This window comes from Pongo pygmaeus, chromosome 14 (genome assembly GCF_028885625.2).
Source record: "Pongo pygmaeus isolate AG05252 chromosome 14, NHGRI_mPonPyg2-v2.0_pri, whole genome shotgun sequence".
In the NCBI taxonomy this organism is placed as follows: domain Eukaryota; kingdom Metazoa; phylum Chordata; class Mammalia; order Primates; family Hominidae; genus Pongo; species Pongo pygmaeus.
In genome coordinates this window covers 110,511,485-110,534,414 of record NC_072387.2, presented here as the reverse complement: position 1 = coordinate 110,534,414, position 22,930 = coordinate 110,511,485, and the positions used below count along the sequence as shown (strand labels likewise).

General features: G+C 43.2%; 1 protein-coding gene across 7 annotated transcripts in view; it reads left to right on the top strand.

The window, feature by feature from the left end:
- The first annotated feature begins 7,384 nt into the window (after positions 1-7,384).
- GGACT (gamma-glutamylamine cyclotransferase) overlaps positions 7,385-22,930 on the top strand; it is a 79,861-nt gene continuing 64,315 nt past the window's right edge. For 3 of the 7 annotated variants that reach the window (XR_008493258.2, XR_010123614.1, XM_054445847.2), the window contains exons 1-2: positions 7,385-7,466; positions 12,191-12,361. The gene's annotated coding sequence lies outside the window, so the exon portion shown is untranslated. Of the gene's footprint in view, positions 7,467-10,232; positions 10,349-12,158; positions 12,362-22,930 lie in introns of those variants that run through there. The other 4 variants (XR_010123615.1, XR_010123616.1, XM_054445848.2 and 1 more) reach the window with 3 other exon arrangements.

Sequence of the window (22,930 nt, the reverse complement as noted above, 5' to 3'; positions counted from 1 at the left end):
CACCATGCTGGGTTAATTTTTTTTTTTTTTTTTTTAGTAGAGACAAGTTCTCCCTATGTTGCCCAGGCTGGTCTTGAACTCCTGCTTCAGCCTCCTCTCAAAGTGCTGCGATTATAGGCGTGAATCACCACACCTGGGCAATCACTTATTTTCTGACTAGTTCAAGTACTTTTAATCAGTTACATTGTTTATCACAACTGCCTGAGTGTCCTACATTTCTAATCATTTATTTTTAAATATGTGGCATTTCCCAAAGACCGATAAAGCTTTCTTCTTCCCACTTGTGATGTGTTTGAGAAAATGTTTTCTCTCTTGATTTAAATTCTACTTTTATCCATCTTGTAAAAACAATTTTGTCTCAGCAGTTAAATTTTGATAGCATTAATTATGATGGCTAGACTTGAGATTTGTCTCAAAGAATATCAAAACTGCTCATTTCTAGAACTTTCTGATAAAACATACAGATGATAGCTTTCACAGTACTGGCCTAGGAAACTGCAGACCTCGGCAAACAAGGTGACAGGGTAGAAAAAGCATGGGAAGAGGTGTGTGAGAGCTGTGCTAGGGTTAACTTCACTGGCATGTGTCTTTTATTTTTAAGTTCCAGCAATCCAATTAGATACAAATAACTCCAATCCTTCCGTTAGTTACTTGGAACCTGGGATGAATCTGTTAATCACTCCATGCGTCAGTTGCTTCTGATAAAAATAACGGTAGCGACACGGGATTTTCTTCTCAGTCATTTTGCAAGATGCAACACCCCACCCAGGCCTCACTCAACCACACTACCTGCTGCAGGACACAGCCGGCCCACTCAGCCTGCCCAGGCCCAGTCAAGCTTACGCACTGATTCCCCAGTTCTTGTCTTACACCCAAGAAGAATGAGGATGCACTGACAAAGCGTGAGCAAGGCGGGGTTACTGAGTGATGAAACAGCTTTCACGGAGTGGGGACACCGGGGTGGTCCCCCTACCCAAAGGTGGGAAAGTTCCCCTAATATGGCTGAGTCTGGGGCTTTTTATGGGCTCAGAATGGAGAAGGGGCAGGCTGTAGGTAGTATTGGAAAAGGCAACATTTGATTAGTTAAAAGGCATAATTCAGAAAGAATCAATTGGGAAAGGGTGGGCAAACAGGAACAGAAGTTCTCACTCTGGGTTGCAGACTTCATCCCGGACCAGCAATCCGGTCTTTCAGCTTTCAGGCTGTTTTTGGCCTGAAGGTGGCGTTTCACTGGGGACCTGCCCTATCTGCCTAGGCATTTGGCTGCCTCCTGTCACTATCTGTAGTTGTCCTTGCTTTGGTTAATTTCTCCTCTATGAAATAAGATTGGACTAACCCAGGAGCCTTCAAAAATACCTAGATGCTTAATCCTTTTTTAAAAAAACATGAACTCTTATAGAGAAGTCCACTGGAAGAAGTTATAAAGATGAGCTGCTTTGCATGCTTATGCAAATCCTCATCAAAATCTATTGTGAAACGTCATAATGTTTGAAATGCCAACACCCGCATGGAAATAAAGTATTTTGAAGGTTTCCAGTCCTGATATGGCCTGATAAGTGAAAAAAAGTATCTCAGACTGAAAAAGGAAACTTCTGCCCCCTGCCATCCATCAGGCTGAGATAGTACAGATAAAGACAGCAGCAGAGGGAGCGGGAAACACGTCCTCCAAGGACACACGGATGTCATATCAGGTCAAATCACCCCCGTCCTTGAGTGCTTGCTGCTTTCTTACTCACTGAGAGGCCTCCTTCTGGAAAAGCATTGACTATCAGAAGCTTTGCTGTTTGAAATCATCAGGACGGAACCATCTCAACTTGCTTGGGGGATCCAAGTCTCCTTGAAACAAACAAGCAACCTCTATTTCCAACCTGGGTGCAGAACTTCCCTTAAAGGGTTTCTGGGTGTGCCAGTCTGCATCTATATTAACTCTGTAGTTTCCAAGGACATAGACCCCCAGACTCCAGACCTGATGTTGACCTGTACTCACAGCTCTGTCTGCCTGGAACCTGTCAAAACACTCTTTCCTTTAAATTTCACCTACACGCCACCCCTCCCCTAAGTCTTCAAACTTTACCTTTGCTGAGGCATCCCAGGATTCCTCTGGCCTCAGTCTTCTCTCCTTGCAACGAGCCAATAAATCTGAGTTTATCCGACTACAGTTTTGCACCTGGCGGTCTTTGACTGGGCTCAGACAGGCCACGTGCCAATCAAAGCAGAAGAAATTCTCCCTGGTCTTTACTATTTCATGCAAGAATAAGGATCAAATGGATCATGTGTGTGAAAGTACTTCATTGAGAGAACCACATGTATAGGATTATTTACTGGAACTAATAATTTTAACAAAGAGTTTCAAATACAAATGATAAGTCCTGATAATATACATTTCAGGGTATATTACCCAGCTTCCCTGTTTAAACCTCATGGTAAGAGCATGGGTTTTCGGCTCAGCTGCGTGTGAGTTCAAGCCGTTGCACGGTTATTTACAGTGTACCTTTGAATGAGTTATTTTACCTCTCGGAGCCCTTTCACAGGTAGAACGGGGATACTAATATCTGGTTCATACTATTGTTCAAAGGATGACAAGAGAAGAGTCATGTTGTGCCTGGCATATGAGGCCCACTCAACATGCATTCATTCCCCACATTGACCACTCAAAGGGAACCAAGCTACATTTCATTTTGTAATGTCTACATTTCTAGACACCAGATTAGCATTATTTCCTTTTAAAAGTTACTGTTTGAATAGCAGGGCCCAGTGACTTGATTGGCAGCAAGGTGATAGGGTTAGAGATGGCTGTGGCCTGCCTACAGCTCTTTCAATGTCATTAGCTTTGAGCATGGTGGATAGTATATTTGGCTGGTCAGATTATTTCTGAGAATTCTTATTCTCCTATTCATGATTGGGGATTTATTCAACAAAGCTAAGGAAATAATCTCATATAGTGCTTTGTTCCGGTCTTTGCTTGTTGTTCCTGAAATTACAGAAGATGGCAAGAATAGCATAAACTATCTCAACTGCAATTGCTTGGAAAATTTCATACACTTTTTTAAAAAGATGCTGCATATCTTTTGTGGAGAAAAGGTCAATGCCTTATTCACAAAAACCTGCCAGCAACCCACATCATCTTTAAAACATTAATTCTAGAAATACTGGGATTGAATTTAAAGTGAGCGAACTTAGCTTCATGAGGTTGGTCTTCTCTGCTCGTTAATTTGTCATGGAAATTGTTTAGCAGTGAGACCTGTTGTAACAAGTAAAATAATCACACAGAAAGAAATAATAATCCTGCTGTTTTCAAATTTAACAACTTTTTAGAGCCGGGTTTAGAAGTGGAAGTAAGGAATCCAATGGTTTGCAGAATATACACTATTTGCTGTCTTTTGCACACACATTTTCTTTTCTTTTTTTAATTTTTTAATTTTATTATTATACTTTAAGTTTTAGGGTACATGTGCACAATGTTCAGGTTAGTTACATATGTATACATGTGCCATGCTGGTGTGCTGCACCCATTAACTCGTCATTTAGCATTAGGTATATCTCCTAATGCTATCCCTCCCCCTCCCCCCACCCCACAACAGTCCCCAAAGTGTGATGTTCCCCTTCCTGTGTCCATGTGTTCTCATTGTTCAATTCCCACCTATGAGTGAGAACACGCGGTGTTTGGTTTTTTGTCCTTGCAATAGTTTACTGAGAATGATGATTTCCAATTTCATCCATGTCCCTACAAAGGACATGAACTCATCATTTTTTATGGCTCGCACACACATTTTCTAAATTACCCTAACAATCCTATGCTGAAATTTGAAAGTCTTCTTGTTAAGTTCATACTGATTTACATAGGGAAATGATCAGAAAGTAAACCTCACGGCATGAGGTGCTTGAAACATACACACAAAGCATGAAGGTCTGTGCTCATGAAACTGGGTTCAGTAGGGAGACAGTTACAGAAAGGAGAGGAAGGTGTTGAAACAGAGGCAAGAGCAAGAAACACAGTTTGCAGGGTGGGCGAACTTTTTGTAAAAGAGAAGATGTTAAGTATTTTAGGTTTTTACAGGCCATATGGTCTCAGTGGCAGCTACTCAATGCTGCCGCTGTCCTGTGAAAGCAGTCACAGACAGTGTCAACAAACAAAATTTTATATACAGACACTGAAACTTAAATCTCATGAACTATTATGATTCTTCTTTTTTCCAAGTATTTAAAAATGTAAAACTCATTATTAGTTTGAAGGCCATAGACAACCGGGTTGGATTTAGTCTGCAGGCTATTTAGACCCAAAGCTGATTATTGAATGGTTTACTGGAATAATTTGGTAATATTTCAGTAGCTTTTGTGGTGTTATTCAGTTGGACTTCGAGCTCCTTATACAGCTCTCCTTTCGGTTGTTTACTTCACGTTATAACTAGAGTTTCAAGAGACGCAGGGGATATCTTCCCCTCTATTGGACGGTACTTGCAATGCTGGAGGCATGCAGGACAAAACACCCAGAGGAGGCTGGCCTCGTTTGCATAATATTAAGTAGCAATGTATTTAGTTAAATAGGAATATAAATTAGACATCTATTACACCCGGGTCTGGAAAACAGAGCTCAGCAATTACCTGCTCCGATTTAGGCAATACAAATGCCAAACTGGTTAATTCTGGTTCAAGACAATTTGCTGGTTTAAATCCTTGGAGTTGATAAGGAAAATGTTTGCTGAGCTTTGAACAGGTGCTGATATGATTTGGGTCTGTGTCCCCACCTGAATCTCATGCTGAATTGTAATCCCGGGTGTCAGGGAAGGGCCTGGTGGGAAGTGATTGAATCATGGGGGCGGATTTCCCCCGGCTGTTCTCCTGATAGTGAGTGAGTTCTCACAAGATCTGGCTGTTTAAAACTGTGTGGCACTTCCTCCTTTACTCTCTCTTTCTCCTTCTCTGGCCGTTTAAGAATTTAAGATGTGACTCGTTCTTCTTCACCTTCTGCCATAATCCTAAGTTTCCTGAGGCTTCCCCAGCCATGCTTCCTGTACAGCCTGTGGAACTGTGAGTCAATTAAACCTCTTTTCTTTAAAAATTACCAAGTCTCAGGTAGCTCTTTATAGCAATGCAAGAACAGACTAATACAGGTACATAGTGACTTGCTGACTGCATGACCCTAAGCCTAGAGGATGTGGGAGTTTGTAAAAAGGCAGAGCAAAGGGGCCAGAATGAACAGAGCTGAACCTTTTGCAGTGAAAGACTCAATTGTACCATTTGGACGCAACCAAACAGACTTGGTGAGTCAACCCAGTTCCTAAAAGCCACCAGGGCAGTTGGCTTGCCAAGGGATCCTGAGTAACTGACCAACCCTAAACTGACAAGCCCAGGACCTGCCTAGACTGACCAGTCTGTTTCCTTGAGACACTTTGTGAGTTTTATCTCTATGAGACCCTCGCTTTGCTGTGGAGCTGTCTTCACAGTGACAGCACCCTGGAGTGTGTCCATGCACAAGAAAATCCTCACTTAGCACCCTCTGTCCACCTGCAGAATCTTAGACCCTAATCCTGGCTAGCTGAACCAGAATCTACATTTTTAAACAAGATCCTGGGTTGATTCACATGCACGTTAAAGTTTGAGAAGCACCGAGGTACATCCTCAAAAGACGATGGTTCTCAAACTTGAACTGGCATCACTCATTAAAATGTCCATCTCTGGGCCCCACCCCCAGACTCGCTGACACTGAGTTGACCCCCAGAGTCAGGACACCTCCGGTGTGGCTGGAGATTGTGCATTCCTAAATAGCCAGGTGCTGCCGATGCTGTTGGACTGGGACCGCATTTCAAAAACTGCTCTTCAAACTGTGAGTTGTTTTCCAAGAAGTTAAACTGAAGGCTTCATCCCACAGAGCCTATTCTATGTTAGATTGGGCTATCCCAGCCTTACCTGGGATGCAACTTAATACTTGTCTTGACCGGGCGCTGTGGCTCATACCTGTAATTCCATTGCTTTGGGAGGCCAAGGCGGGTGGATTGACTGAGCTCAGGAGTTCAAGACCAGCCTGGGCAACGTGGTGAAATCCTGTCTCTACCAAAAATACAAGAAACTAGCCGGGCGTGGTGGTGGGTGCCTGAGGTCCCAGCTACTCAGGAGGCTGAGGTGGGAGGATCACTCAAGCCTGGGAAACAGAGGTTGCAATAAGCCGATAACATGCTACTGTATTCCAGCCTAGGTGACAGAGTGAGAACCCATCTCAAAACAAACAAAAAATGTGTGTTGTCTGTCATCTTTAATTTTCCTTTATCAGAAGAATTATTTATCTGTTTGCCTCATTTTCCTTTGCTGACATGATTTTCCTCCCTCAAAAAAGAAATGAAAGTAGAATCATTCTTTCGCTTCAAAAAGTTATGATTACTGCTCTCTTTAAAAATATTAATATGAGCTAGACAAGTTTTTTTTAATACATTTCAATTTAATCATGAAGTGTCCAAGACAAGAAAAAACTCTGTGAAAGCCAAAGACTTATGTACCTGATGGTTTAGATTTCTTTTGGAATTGTACATCTGTCCAAAATACAATCACATCTGCATTGTTGGAAATGTTTGGATAAAAACCAGTTTATATAAAGGTTTCAATCAGTCCACATCCATGAGAAAGTAGAAGGGGCAGGAAATGATTAAGGGGAATTATTGCTAATCTGATAAACACAGATTTGTGTCTTTTGGAGAGACAGAAGTGTCACTCTCTCCATATCTGTACCATTCCTACCAAGTGGCATTGCTTCAACCCAATGTCTCTAGGGAAAATTTTCTCTTCCGATTTTGGTTCTCAGTCCTATAATTTCTGGGGCTTAAATTAGTCCTGGAGCTAGGGAAGAGGTGATGTCATCCTTCCAATGTCTCTGACCAGTTTCATTTTAAGACTATTGGTAAATAAGAGAGCAGTGTGACTAGATGACGGTCTGGACTCGGTATCAGGGCTGTGTGCATGTTCAGCTGGGGGGGCCTTGGTGGTGCGTGATGTGATAGATACACACATGGTTGGCATCCCCAGGTGTGTCTGAGCTTGGGTTCATTTGTGTGTGCTTGTGTGTCCATTTGATGTGACGTGTCCCCAAGCTTGTGGAGTCGTCTGTGAGTCTGTGTTTCGTGGGGTGTGGCCCAGGTGTGTCTGGGTCCACCATGCAGTCGGGGCTTGAGCCTGAGTGCCCAGGTGCGTTAGGGTGGATGTGACTTCTGTGGGGCGTCCCCAAGTGTGTGAAGCTGGTTGCGCTGTGTCTGCGGCGGGGCGTCTCCGGCGGGCATCGTCGTGGGTGGGTCTGGCTGTTAGGCAGCCCGTTGTGCGAGCGGCCAGGTGTGTGTGAGGGCGCCGCAGGGGCGGGCGGCCGGGCCTCGCGTTCCGCCTGCAGGGGGCGCCGCCGGGGGCGGCCTGGGAGCAGAGGCGCTGGCCCGGCCCTGCATTTCCGCCCCGGCTCGGCCCTCCCCGACGGCCCCGGGTGCCGGCAGGTGAGGCGCTGAGCGCGGGCCGGGGTCGGGGCTGCATCTGCTCCGCCCATGCGGGGTGTCCTGGCGCCCGCGGGAAGTCGGGGCGTCGCTCCCTGCGCGGCGTCCGGGTCGAGGCCGCAGCACCCGCTGTCCCCGCGGGCGAGGGAGGAGGCCTGGGGCGCCGCCGGCGAGGCCAGCCGGAGGGAGGGGACGGTGGACCCCGAAACGCGTCTTCCATTGCCCCGCTTGGGGGCCACGGGCGCGATTGCCAGAACGGGCAGAGGGCGGCAAAAGCCAGGAACCGCCTCACGCACGGGTGCTGCTTCCCTGTAAAGGAAACGTGACAGCCCACACGCTGGCTTTCAGACGACCTCAGCCGAACCAGGCTAACACTTCTCAGAAATTGTTTTTAATTTTAAAGATTGCCTGTTTGTAAGGAGACTAGAAGCTGCAAAAGAAATCTAAAAACGTCTCCTGGCACTTGTGAATTTCTGATCTAAGGTTTCTTTGGAGCCATTAGTGAAACTTCTGAAATTTTGAAGAAATTTGCTGCCTTGATTATTAATTATGGTTGTCATTGCTATTTTACTGTGTGGGTCAAGGACAACGCCACAAGCTCAAAAGCAGACTTAAGTGTTTTTTGAACACAGCTTCTTAACTCCACGCTTAGCTGATTTAATATTTAAGTGATAAGAAAATGCAGTCGATTTCTGGCCCTTTTTATTGTTTGGGATGGAGTCTTGCCCTGTTGCCCAGGCTGGAGTGCAGTGGTGCGATCTCTGCTCACTGCAACCTCTGCCTCCCGGGTTCAAGCGATTTTTCTGCCTCAGTCTCCCGAGTAGCTGGGATTACAGGCGCCTGCTATCACGCCCAGCTTATTTTTGTGTTTTTAGTAGAGATGGGGTTTCACCATGTTGGCCAGGCTGGTCTCGAACTCCTGACCCCGTGATCCGCCTGCCTTGGCCTCCCAAAATGTTGGGATTACAGGCGTGAGCCACTGCACCCGGGATTTGTGGCCTTTTTTAATAGCAAGTTATTATTCATTTTGCTAAATGTCCCAGGAGAAATGATTAATGAAAAACTAAAGGTAACCTATTTAAAGTGTAGGTCTTACACACATGTAGGTGTCCTTATGTACATTTACCTGTAAATGAAGACTTTTCCCTGGCCTCATTCAATTTATTGAAATGCTCAGATGAGGAGCACCTGCAGTTTGCCCATATATTCCCAAAATGCCTTGTTTTCCTGAAACTATTTTTAGAAGCCAGACTTCCTGAATAAGCAGACCACTGTGCTCTAGCAGAGATTCGTATTGTAAAAGCTGAGTTTGCAAAGTTAAATTAATTTCTAATTGGTGGATTTTTGTATGGAAATACTTTGGGCTAGTTGACTTTACTAACCAGGCCCTAACTACTACTAGTTAGGAAAGGGTGGTTGTTTGTGGTGATCTGGATAGTAGGTAGCAGTAAGCAGAATAGAAGAGGGATTTTAAAATGATCTGTTCATTTTTCTCTTTGCTAGTAAGATTTCCAATCTGTGTCCATTCTTGAAGTGAAGTCATTGGGAGGCTTTGTATCCACCTCGAGCCAGGGCCCTTACCAGGGATTAGGGCACCGGCAGGCTGGTGTGGAAGTGTAGTGCAGCCATGCTTGAAGAGAGGACAGGACCCAAGGAAAGGTGACAGTAAGAGGACAAAAACACGAAATATTCGCAGCCCTCTTTAGAACATCCTCCATCTAGGCAAAATCTATTAGGAATTTTAAGAGGCCTCAATTAAACATGAGTGCCCAGTGTCCTGCTGAACAGGAATTCATTCTTCAGTTGAAGCTCTATTGTCAGTAAAACTACTCAGGATAAGGCAGCCGTGTTTAGGCCATGAGGACCTGCCCCTGGACTGCGGAGCTTGCTCCGTAAAAGGCGTCGTGATACCCCCTCAAATGGATTTACAGAAAAGACTCAGCTATTGGAAATCTTTGGGATTGTATGGCATCATGAGGTAACAGACCTGGTAAATAGCTAGAACGTAGAGAAGAATGAAACCAGAGGCAGTGTGCTGTTGGAACTGAGAGACGAGTACTCACTGGAGGGCCCGGAAAAGGCCCGGAGAAGGGGAGACCTTAAGCAGAGAACAGATTTTTATAGGCAGAGGAATGGAAAGGGTGGCCGACACCACGAGCAAAAATAAGAAGCTGAAAATGACAGTGTGTTCAGAGAAAGGTGAACAACTGGCATGCTGAGGCTGGACTCCGTGTGAGGAGGGGTGGGGTTGGGGGTAGGGGTGCCTGGAAAGCAAGGCTCTCCAGTGATAACCTCTACTTTTTGATCAAGGTTCTGATTTTTTTTTTTTTTTTTTTTTTTGCTTATTGGGAAAATTGTAAGCAAACATAAAAGCACAGCAAAGTAGTAGAATGAATTTCCATATATCCATTAAATGGACTTCACAAGTCTCATTTGGCCATATCCACTTCATCTTTTTTTTTTCTTTTTTTTTGGTTGTGGCTGAAGCAGTTTAAAGCAGTTTATTCCAGACAACATAACATTTCACCCCTAAATTGTCCGGTATGCTTCTCCAGAGAAAGGGCATTTGCTTGTGTAATCATGATACAATTATCACCTCCTGATGAAATTGACAATAATTCCTTAACATTTTCTAAAACCTAGTCCATGATCAGATTTCCCTGATCACCTCAAAAATGAACTTATTTTTACTGTTGGTTTGTTTGAATCCAAATCCCAACAAGAATTTGTTGACTATCTGTTATCTTTTTATTTTATTTTTTGAGGCAGGATCCAGCTCTGTTGAGATCATGGCTCATTGTAACCTCAAACTCCTGGATTCAAGCCATCCTCCCACCTCAGCCTCCTGAGTAGTTGGGATTACAGGCATGTGCCACAACGCCCAGGTATTTTTTTTTTTTTTTCCTTTGGTAGAGACAGGTGTTGCCCAGGCTGGTCTTTTTTTTTTTTTTTCTTCCCGAGACAGAGTCTCACTCACTCTTGTCACCCAGGCTGGAGTGCAGTGGCACAATCTTGGCTCACTGTAACCTCCGCCTCCTGGGTTCAAGTGATTCTCATGCCTCAGCCTCCCAAGTAGCTGGGATTACAGGTGCACGCCACCACGCCCAGCTAAGTTTTTAGTATTTTTAGTAGAGACGGGGTTTCACCATGTTGGTCACACTGGTCTCGAACTCCTGAACTCAAGTGATCCACCTGTCTCTGCCTCCCAAAGTGCTGCGATTACAGCCGTGAGCCACCGTGCTCAGCTGTTGGCTCTTTCAATCTAGGGCAGGGGTGGCAAATTTCTCTGTGAAGGGCCAGATACCAGCTCTTTCAGGCTTTGCAGGTCCTATGGTCTCTGCCACAACTGCTCAGCTCTGCCATCGTCATGCAGAAGTAGCCAGGGGTGATAGTAAATGGATAAGCATGGCTGTGTTCCAATAATACTTAATTTCCAAAGCTTTTGTGTTCTAAAATCCACCCACAGGCTGAACTTACCTGCAGGCTGTGGTTTGCTGACCCAGGTCTAGAGCAGCCTTGGCAGGTTTCCTCAATACCAATGACTGTCGATGTTACTTGGTTGATTGTCTGTAGGGTGCCTGACATTCTGGATCTGTTGGGCTGCTTTTCGTGGAGTATGGTTTGGCTTGCTTCTCTATCCCCTGTATTTCCTGTAAACTAGAAGTTAGATCTAGAGGCTTAATTAGGTTCATGCTCGCCATTTTTGGCAAGTCTACTTCAGAAGTGGTTTGACTTTTTTTAAATCTAAATTTATCTGACTTTAAAGACTTGGAAACCCTCATCAAAGAAGCTCAACATTACTAAAATAGGAGCTCAGCATTACTAAAATCGGCTTTGCCTGATGGCTGAGAAGACATTTTTTTCTTTTTCTTTTTACTTTTCTTATTTGTAGGAGAGTATATAGAGCTGTTATTTCTCAAATAGTTCTTTTTTGATAGTTAATTTTTGTGGGTACCTAGTAGTAGGTGTATATGAGATACAGTGCATAATAATAAACCCTCATTACAGGGTATATGAGATACAATGTGTCATAATCACATCAGGGTAAATGGGGTATCCATCACCTCAAGCATTTATCTTTTGTGTTACAATCTAATGATACTCTTAGTTATTTTTAAATGTACAGTTACATTATTACTGACTATAGTCATCCTGTTGTGCTACAAATACTAGATCTTATTCCTGCTTTCTGTGTTTTTGTACCCATTATCCATCTCTGCTTTCCCCCAACCCCCCTACTACCCTTCCTAGCCTCTGTTAACCATCATTCTGATCTCTATCTCAGTGAGTTCAGTTGTTTTAATTTTTGTCTCCCACAAATGAGTAAGAACAGGCAAAGTTTGTCTTTCTGTGCCTGGGTTATTTCACGTCACATAATGACCTCCAGCTCCACCATATTGTTGCAAATGACAGGATCTCCTTTTTAATGGCTGAATAGTACTCCATTATGTATATGTACCACATTTTGTCAAGGAGGTCTTGACAACTTTGAACCCTTTCTCTAGGTCACTGGGAAGGTTCCTCTATTCAAGGTATTCTTTGGCCCCTCAAGCATATGGACTGCATTTTTGCACTGAATATAAATATATTCCTTCCTTGGGTATGTGCCCAGGGTCTGAGATTGCCTTCTAATGGGAGTTAGGTCATTTATGTTTGTTTTTAAGCCCCTTATTGCTTAAATGTTTAACTTTCTTCAGTTGACTTCCTCTTATCTCGCCTCCCAACAGGACTGAAAACTGGATATTTGGTCCCCATGGACTTTCTGGTCACCTTGTGAGGTGGACTTACTTTTTCTTGAGTCATGTGGAAGACTCTGAAGTCAGAAGTTTTTAAGACTCTCAGGCTTACTGTGGATCTGGATTCTAAGGCAACACTTCCTTGAAGAAACAAGCTTACAGGTGAGAACTGTTAGCCTCTGTTCTAGAGTGTTCATTGCTCAAATTCTAGAGCACCACAAGAAGTATGCTGACAAATAGTGCCAGTTGGAAGCCCTTGTCTCTGTCATTTAAGAATAGTAGGGTGGGGGGCCAGGTACAGTGGCTTGTACTATAATTCCAGCACTTTAGGAGGCTGAGGCAGGAGGATTGTTTGATCCCAGGAGATTGAGGCTGCATTGAGCTGTGATTACACTGATTATGCCACTGTGCTCCAGCCTGGGCAACAGAGTGAGACCCTGTCTCAAAAAATTAAAGGAGGAGGGAAAGGGAAGGAAAGAATAGTAGAGAAACTGTATGTTCATTTCTGCATCTGTTTTTCTCTGGGGTTGTCTTTTGATTTATAAGAATTATTTATACATTGAGAATACTAATCTTTTGTCATACATACTATAACTATTTCCACCCTATTTTTTGTACTTTGTGTAATACAATCTCTAGGCTTTGCAAAAAATTTTAATTTTACGTAGTTAAAAATATCGATGTCCCCTTTACAGTGTCTTTGTTTTGTGTTTTGCTTAGAAAGACCTGCCCATTTTAAGGTTTCTTTTTAAAATTCATGTTAACACAGATAAATGAAAATGTAATGAGAGCTGGGAACATGTGATTCTGAAAAAGACTATTGAAGGGGGCGTATTTCCAGACAATATAATACCAAACTAATGTTGGCATTAAGATTGGCCATACGTTGCTAAGTGTTGAAGTTGGGAGATGAGTATTTGAGAGTTCCTTCTATCATTACCCTAGTTTGTACATATTTTACTTTCCATAACAGTTTTTTTTACTAAGAAAAAAAATAGCAGGGGGAAATTATATCTTTGTCCCATTCATTCATGTTCAGCAGCTATTTATTAAGCTATTCTGAACACTGGAGGGTATCATGTTAATAAATGAAAAAGGTGTTGGAATTTCTATTATGTGGGAGACAAATATTAGCATCATGGTTAAGGGCACCAACTTCTGTGTCAGACCGCCTGGCTTCTCATCCTGGCACTGCCACTTACTAGCTGGGTGATTTTGCACTTTTTAATTAAAAAGATGTGTGTAATAACAGCTGTCTGGAGGCTCTAGGGAGAATCTGTTTTCTTCCTTTTTGCAGCTGCTAGAGGCCATCTGCATTCCTTGGCTTATTGGCCCTTTCCTCCATATTCAAAGCTAACAAATTACCCTTCTCTGACCCTGCTTTTGTCATCACATCTGTCTGATCTGATCCAGGACAGGTTTTCTAGTTGTAAGGATTCCTCATTTGATTAGATTGGGCCCACTTGGATAATCCAGATTAATCTCTGCACCTCAAGGTCCTCACATCTGTAAAGTCCCTTTTGGCATAGGAGGTAACATATTCATAGGTTCCAGGGATTAGGATGTAAACATCTTTGGGTAGCCGTTATTCTGCCAACCACAGATTTGAGGAGACAAAAGAAGGTGAATGTGGCTGAGTCCTTGGCAGGGAGGAGATGGGACTGGAGAGGGAGCCAGGCAGAGAGGATTCTGTAGGTCATCACAAGTTTTGAAGTTCCTCCCAACAGTAAGAGGGAGTTATGGTCAGATTTATTGCCCCAAATCTGGAATCAGCTGTTTCTTCAGGGAGCCCTGGTTAGCTGTTTTAAGTGAAAAATGGTACTTAAAGACCATAATCTGGCCCTAATAGGGTGCTCGTTGCTGTTGGAGTGGCAGTTGTTTTTAAGCCATTTCAACGGACAGAGACAGGGAAAACCATTGTTCAAGATAAAATATTTCATGAGCGCATACTGGTAACATCCAAGTCTTTTCTGGACTACAAAGTTTTTGCTTAATGTCATAGAACTTATCTCCATACCCCTTTCTTCCACTCCGGAAATCTCAGTTCACAACAACCCAGCATAATTTATTATTTGCTTTAGCCCTCACCCCGCAGAGTCACTGACACAGGGGTGTGGGGATTGGGAGGAAGACCATGGAGGTAAAGTGTCATTTTTGTTACATTGTATCAAGTGTACATACCATCTACATGACTTCTCTCTTTTGCTGTTGACCTTGATTACCTGACTGAAATAGTGATTGGCAGGTTTCTCCACTGTAAAGTCACACTTTCCCCCTCCCTTCATACTGTGCTCTGAAAGGAAGTCACAGTGAGCAGCCTGCACTTCTGAAGGGAGGAGTTATTTAGGCTTCATCTCCTTAAGGGGAAAGCGTCTACATATGTTATTTGGAATTCTTCCGTGCAAGAGGTTTATCTGTTTTCTTGCATTTATTTACTCAGCCATTTATATCATTATGGACTCACAGATACTTATTTTATACTTTAGGTTCTAATCCAGTACTCCATATTTTGTTCTCCAATTGTTCCTGCTTTGGCTATTGGGAGCCTGTTCCATTGTCTCTTGTGTCCCTTCAACTTGTCCCATCATTGTGGGCTGGCGGGTTTGTTTATTTTTGAGCACTTCCTGCTTTCCAATATTGCTAGATGCCCTAGATTCATCTTGTGTATTTCCTGCTCCAGTCTTAGGTTCGGCCGTTTCTCTAGGGAACCCTGGTCCCCTCTGTTGGAGATGGTGTTAGAAACCACAAGCTGGATGCTGGTGTGCTCATTTCGACTGCGGTGGCATTGCTTTTAGGTCCTCTCAGCTGATGGAGCAAGGAAATGTCTGTGTGTACTGACCTGTGTATATACACATATCACTAAATACTTCTGTATGGAACCATTTGTTTCTGTGGGTCCACACTGGTGTCTCCAGCCCTAATCCTTTACCCCATGGATCACTCTCGCCTTTTCCCTACTGTCTCTCACCTCCCACTCCAACAGTGAGAAACGTGGCTCCCGTTGCCTGTGGCTCATCTGCCTACTTGTTCAGTACATACGTGTGTATCACAGTGTTGGAATTGCCGTCTCGCCCTATGGGAACCACTGAATCAACGAGAGCCCAGTTTTTATTAATATACACAGTTCCTTTTGCCTTTAGTCTTGTAACTGTGGACTGGGCCAACAGGTGAAACAGTTTCTTTGGGCAGGCTGAAATGAGATCCTACTACCTTGAGAACGTCTTACCAGTCAGATCTACAGGGTGCAGATTTCATAGCTTCTCCCTGGCAGTTCTTCCGTCACTTGTGAGCCCTGGCTGTTTTATTCTGCCTAAGCCAAGGCAACCTTTGCTATCAGACTTGACACAAAAGAGTTCTTAGTAACTGTGTTCATTTGCTAGGGCTTCTATAGCAAATTACCACAAACTCCGAAGCTTAAGGCAACAAAAATTTATTCTCTGCTCACAGAATCCAAAACCAGAAATCAAGGTGCTGTCAGGGCTGCCCTCCCTCAAAAGGCTGTATGGAAAGTCCTTCCCTACCTTTTTCAGCTTCTGGCGGCTCCAGGCATTCCTCAGCAAGTGGCCGCACACCTCCCGGCTCTGCTCTGTCTTCACATGGCCCCCTCCTCGGTGTCTGTCTTCTCTTCTGTCTCTCATAAGGATATTTGCCATTGGATTCAGGGCCCATGTAGATTGCCCAAGATGATCTCATCTCAGCTTCCCTAATAATCACATGTGCAAAGTCCCTTTGCCGTGTGAGGTGCCATAGTCAAAGGTTCCAGGGATTAGGGCATGGACATGTTTGCCGGGGACCTTTGTTCTGTCAGCCTCACTTTGTGATGCAGCAGCCATCGCAGGATCAGAGCAGATCCCCAGGCATTTTTGGCAGAGTAAGACCAGGTGCCAATCCCCGAGGTGTGTTTCTGCTGCTCTTATACACCGAGGCAGACCCATCAGGTCTAGACCCAGCAGGCCCCTCTTTCCTCAGCGCTGAAGGGAGGGAGGGGGCTTTGGGCTGACAGGAGACATAGGTTCCACACGTGAATTCCATCAGCAGAACGGTGCTCAGAACCTTCTTTGATTCACTCTGTAGGGGTGGAAAGGGGGTGATCCCTCTCCACCCCGTCATAAGGGTCATGGCTGATACCCCTATGACAAAGATTAACAATAGAAAAGCAAAACACGTGTTCAGTCATAGTTTTACATGACATAGGAGCTTTCAGAATGAAGACCCAGAGACCCAGGGTGTACTCTCCAGATTTTGCTTAGATTTGAAGAAGCACAGACCGCCATATGGAAATACAATTGGAAAAAAGGGTGTGAGCTGATGGAAATAGACCGAATGGGGAAGCCCAGCAAGGCCTGTCTCCTCATGTTCTTGTTGGCCTCTCTGTTTTAGCATTTCTTCCTTCCAGGAATGGGGCAAGACCCTCTGGGATGAGGTCTCATTGTTCAAGGTCTTTATGGCCAGCTGTTACACAGAAAGGCATGGGGAAGGCTAGAGTAGTATTTTTAGGTTTTATGGCTGGCTTTGGGGAAAGGGGTTCTGGTTCCTGTCACCCGCACTGGGGAAGAGAAATTCTGGATCCTATGGTTTGCCTTGGGGGAGGATGAGAGGGGCAAGACACACGCAAGAGAAAGTCGGAGAGACTGAGCTGCTGAGCCTCACAACTCCTAGGCCCTCCTATCCCCACAGCTGCGGGCACTCCTGCCTCCGCACCCTGGGGGTGGTTTTGCTGCAGTTGCTCTTTTATTTGAATTTCATGTTATTTTGTCTTGCATAATTGTTTTTGCATACTAGCCTAAACACTGCAGGGCTGTGAGCTCTGATTGGGTGAGAACCATGCCTTCCTCATTCGGAGTCCACCATCATGCCTTCCACATAGTGGGCACCCAGTAAGAAAGAACTCACTTCCAGTTAGTCGAGAGTGTTTTTACAGAACTGATGTTCTGAGTCAGGCCAGAGTAAATTAGAGTAAGGAAGAATATATGCGGGAATACTCCCCATATTATGCTGTGTTCCTGTCCGTTTTTCAAACGACCACATTTACTTTTCAAGCTTTTGAGTGTTAATTACCTCTTCCTGCTGTTGTCATGTGTACTTGGGAGTATGAAGTAGGCAAGTTAAAGAAAATTAATATTTTTACATCTCATGATGGTTTTATTAACTTACCAGCATGAAATGAGGTTTGAAAAGTGCTCTTTGAGCCATTATTGAAAATAATCATAACTGCCTGCTTTGAATTACTCTTCCTCCCTTGATTTGGTTTTCTGCAAAGTTAGATCCAGATTATAAAAGCCTAATAAAAACTTATAAGAGGAGATTAGTATATCTCATAAATGAACAAAGAAATGGTTTGACGGCATTGCAGGGAACATTTACGAAGTCTAAGTCCTGGTTAACATGGTAATTTTAGGAAGAATTGTGAACAGCAAGATCTTTTACAACAGAAGTCAAGTAGACTCACAGGTAAGCCAGCAGAACCAGGGTTCCGGGGCTTAAGATCAGCTGGGATATAAATGAATGTACTGACTATGGGAGCTTGCCAGAAGCTCGGTTACCTGCCTCTCACTGGGTTTCTCGAGCCTCTGTGTCACTTTCCATCTGGGCTAACTGGCAGATATCTTTCGCAAATGCGACACATTCTGGACTCTCAGGTTTCGGTGTAGTGGTGGCATAAGTGGATGTTTTCATTATGCAGAATAAAAACAATATCTATAACAAAGACATCTCGAACAAACTTGTGTCCAGGGAGGCGCTCTCTCCATTGGCAGTGTTTGGGATTAGAGCTGTAGAGGTGAAGGTAGTCGCTACCGTGCGAGGAAAAGAGGAGTGCACTTGGTGTTGGGACATTTCCCTGTGGACGCGCAGATGCCAGTATCTCCTTATCAAATGAATGGTTTTCAGAGTCAACTTTGTGATCAGGGTTCTCTTAGAAAACATCCATTTCCCTTTCCTATCCTTCCCTTCTGATATTTTAGTTGTGCCTGAGTAAATAACGAACCCCTGGTGAAGAAAGGCAAGTGAAAATATCATTCCCACCCTTTATTCATAACAATTAGGTACAAATTGGCCTTGAATTTGGTTCCTGCAGCGATAGAGACATCCCAGTTGATGAACCCTTCTTCCCTCCCTGCCACCCTCCCTCCTTTCCTTCTCCCCTTCATCCCTCCCTACTTTCCTTCTCCCCTTCTCTTTTTTTTCCCTTTTCAGCATTTTACTGTGAACATTTCCAGACATACTCAAAAGCAGAGTATAGTAACCCTCATGTGCCACCCACCCGGGATCAGAGATCACTGCACCATACTGGCTTTGCCATGCTTGTTGTACGTGCCCTCCTCCCTTTGTGTTTTGGAGTTTTATTGGCTTGTTTCTAGAGTTTTGAAGCAAATGCCAGAAATCATGTCATTTCACCCCCAAATATTTTATTATGAATTTTGAGGGTTTTTTACATAAATATAATTCTATCCAACAATGAAAAAATATTCCTTAATATCTTTTAATATTGTATCCCAATTTCCTTTCTTTTTCTTTTTATTTATTTATTTATTTTTTTTTTGAGATGGAGTCTCGCTCTTGTCGCCCAGGCTGGGATGCAATGGCGTGATCCCAGCTCACTGCAACCTCTGCCTCTTGGGTTCAAATGATTCTCCTGCCTTAGCTTCCTGAGTAGATGGGATTACAGGCACCCACCACCACGCCCTGCTAATTTTTGTATCTATAGTAGAGATGGGGTTTCACCATGTTGGCCAGGCTGGCCTTGAACTCCTGGTCTCAAGTGATCCGCCGTCCTCGGCCTCCCAAAGTGCTGGGATTACAGGTGTGAGCCACTGCCCAGCCTATTTTTCTAAAACAAAGTCTGTACGGTTGGTTTATTCGAGTCAATTTTTAAATCCCATCTATTTTATTTGGTTTATGTATCTCTTGTCTCTTTTAAAAATAATTTTGTATGCCAGGCATTAATTTCATTCAGAGTGTTCTTATTCTTTTACCTTTCATTTTTAAACTGTTTTAGAGTAGTTGTATGCTCTCATGCTTTCATTCACTATTATTAAGTTTACAGTAAAACCAACTTGTTTGTACAACGTGAATAGCTTTAAAATGTGTGGATTCTTGTACTGGCCATCACCAACGGTATACAGAGCAGTCCCATCGCCAAAAAGCCAGGAAACAAAACAAACCCTCCCTCCTTCTGCCCCTTTGTAGTCCAACCCACCCACTCCTCAAACCCTGACAGCTTTGATTTGTTCATCTTCGTATGTTTTGCCTTTTCCAGAATGTCATATAAATGAAATGATATAATATGCAACCTTTGAGGCTGACTTTTCACTTCGACAACGCCTTTGAGATTTGTCTGTGTGTATGTCCTTTCTTATCGCCATCATCTGGACGTATTGCAGTGTGTGTATCCGTTCACAGTGGAGGGCCCTTTGGATTATTTACAGTTTTGGTGATTTTGAATACAGCTGCTGTAAGCACTTATATACAGGTTTTTAGCTGAAGAAAAGTTTTCATCTTTCTAGGGTAGATTCCTAGGAGTGCAATTGCTGGGTCATAATTTTGTAAGAAAGTTCTAGATTTAATTTTATAAGAAACTTTCCACCATGCCTGTACTGCTTTGCATTCCCACCCGCAATGGTAGAGTTCCAATTCTTTCACATCCTTCTCAGCATCTCATGTTATCAATTTGGTGTTTCTTTATTTGAGCCATCCTAATAGATGTGTTATTTTTATTTTTATTAGGTTTTTGAGATTATAAAAATTTGTTTTTAATAATTCTAAGTTATTGGGTTAAATTTATATACCTGTTTTCAAAATAAATATTGGTTTTCTGATTTTTTACATTGAAATATGGTAAGTATACTGAAAAATAAAGCCAGGATATTATATAGATGAGAGTCATTCTTAAATCTCACTAATTGAGAGATTATATTTGGCAAAGTATTATAAAATAATATCTGAATTCACAATGCACTTTGCAATGCAACATCCATTCATTATATGCATTTCATTCCTGAGCATCTCATTCCTATTTGACCATTAGTTACAGTAGTGCCATGTTTGCTTTTGCCATCAGTTTTATGCTAGATTGGATTGGTCGATGAATAGTTGATTACATGAGAACAAACTGGATGTCAGCAGAGAGTAATTTGTTTGAATGCCCTTTAACTGTAGCAAACACCATTGTAGTGTTTGTTTGTTTGTTTTTTAGACAGGGTCTCACTATGTCACCCAGGCTGGAGTGCAATGGCACAATCACAGCTCACTGCAGCCTCGACCTCCTGGGCTCAAGTGATCCTCTTGTCTCAGCCTCCCAAGTAGCTGGGACCACAGGTGTGCACCACCTACATCCTGCTAACTTAAATTTTTTGTAGAGATGGAGCCTTGCTATGTTGCCTGGGCTGATCCCATCATAGTTTTTTTTAATGGGCTGCTCCAGTGTGTCTGAAGCAGTAGTCAAAGCTTGCATTTGAATACCTTTTTCCTTATTAAAACATGGTGAGCTCAAAGAAGAAAATGATTCGAAATTTGTGAAACAAAAATCATGCCTCTATCTGTTTGTCTGATTTAGGAACAGTAGTTTCTGGTCACTATTGGTTGAAAGTCTGGAGTTGACTCCTAGATTAGTTACTAAAATGCCACTGTTAATGTTTGTCATCTCTCACTCCTCCCCTGCGATGAAACTGGGAAAGTCTGTGGGTACACAGGTCATTGCTAATGGAGGTCCTTTTGTAAATTCAGACCTCACCCGTTAACTGCTATGGTTTAGGCTCTCAGTTGGTGGTAGTATTTAAAAGACACAGAATGGAGATTCCTGTGGTCTACTTGGAAGAACGGTAGCATATAGGTTTTACTTCGTGACTTGAATCTCCCTGTTTTTCCTTCTGAAAAGTTGCTGGAGGGTTCGACCTATTGGCAGACCTTCCTTTCTAATATAGGGACATCACAAAGGAAAAACTGAGCTGACAAAGGAAGACTGAGGACAGACATCAGATGGGCTCTTGAGGTTGCTGTGGCTGAAACCTCAGAGGCCAAGTGTAGGGAAGATTTGGTTTCAAGTGTTAAAGAAATGGGATAGATTTCTTTCTCTTTTTTTAATATACATAAGTATGATTTATATATTATATGATACTCTGGAGAAAGCAGTTTTGTTAATTTCTTTTTATTATTTCAGCTTTTATTTTAGATACAGGAGGTACCTGTGCAGGTTTTTTACAGAGCATATTGTACCCAGGTAGTGAACATAGTACTCAGTGGGTCATTTTCAACCCCTGCCTCCCTTCCTTCTCTGCTCTAGTATCTTCATTGGCTCTTGCTCCCAGGTTTATGTCCATGTGTGCTCAGTGTTTAGCTCCCACTTATAAGTGAGAACATGGTATTTGGTTTTCTTTCTTTTTTGAGATGGGGTCTCGCTCTGTCACCCATGCTGGAGTGCAGTGGTGCGATCTCAGCTCACTTCAACCTCTGCCTCCCAGGTTCAATCGATTCTCCTGCCTCAGCCTCTTGAGTAGCTAGAACTACAGGTGCACACCACCACGCCCAGCTAATTTTTGTATTTTTAGTAGAGATGGGGTTTTGCCATGTTGGCCAGGCTGGTCTCAAACTCCTGACCTCAAGTGATTCCACCCGCCTCAGCCTCCCAAAAAGTGCTGGGATTACAGGCACGAGCCACCACGCCCGGCCAGGTTTTCTGCTCCCGTGTTAATTCAGTTAAGCTTATGGCCTCCGGCTGCATCCATGTTGCTGCAAAGGACATGATTTCTTTCTGTTTTACGGCTGTGTAGTAGTCCATGGTGTATATGTGCCACATTTTTTGTCTAATCCACTGTTGATGGGCACCTATGTTGGTTCCATGTGTTTGCTGTTGTGAATAGTACAGCAATGAACATAAGAGTGCATGTGTCTTTTTGGTAGAATGATCTATTTTCCTTTGGATATGTACCCAGTAATGGGATTGCTAGGTAGGTCTGTTTTAAGTTCTCTGAAAACTCCAAACTGCTTTCCACAGTAGCTGAACTAATTGACATTTCCACAGTGTACAATCATTCCCTTTTCTCCACAGCCTCGCCAGCATGTTTGTTTTTTGTTTTTTGTTTTTTTTGACTTTTTGATAATGCCATCTTGACAGGTGTGAGATGGTATCTCATTGTGGTTTTGATTTTCATTTCTCTGATTAGTGAAGATAAGCTTTTTTGGGTATGTTTGTTGGCCACTTGTGTGTCTTCTTTTCAGAAGTGTCTGTTCATGTCCTTTGCCCATTTTTAATGGGTTTATTTGTTTTTTTGCTTGTTGATCCTGTGGTCGAGTAGTTTTTGTTTTAAAACTAACACATTAGGCCAAGCACAGTGGCCCTCACCTGTAATCCTAGCATTTTAGGAGGCTAAGGCATGTGGATTGCTTGAGCCCAGGAGTTTGAGACCAGCCTGGGAAACATAGTGAGACTCCGTCTCTCAAAACAAACAAATAAAAAACCTAACATATTAATTTACCATTACATCTGTTGGGATTGGAATAAATCAGAAATAGTAAAGGATTAGTAAGGATGTTACATCCATTGGACTCAAGTCTTTGTTTTGATTAAAAAGTTATGTATGGGTCTCTTTTAAACTTCTGGCTCATTGAGATTGTTTCAGTGAAGTCACATATATGCACATATTTCATGGGATGGGGGAAGGGGTAATGGAAGAGTATTGGGCCTTAGTCCAGGGTGTTTAGAATACCAGACTAATATAGCTGCTGCCCCCTGGT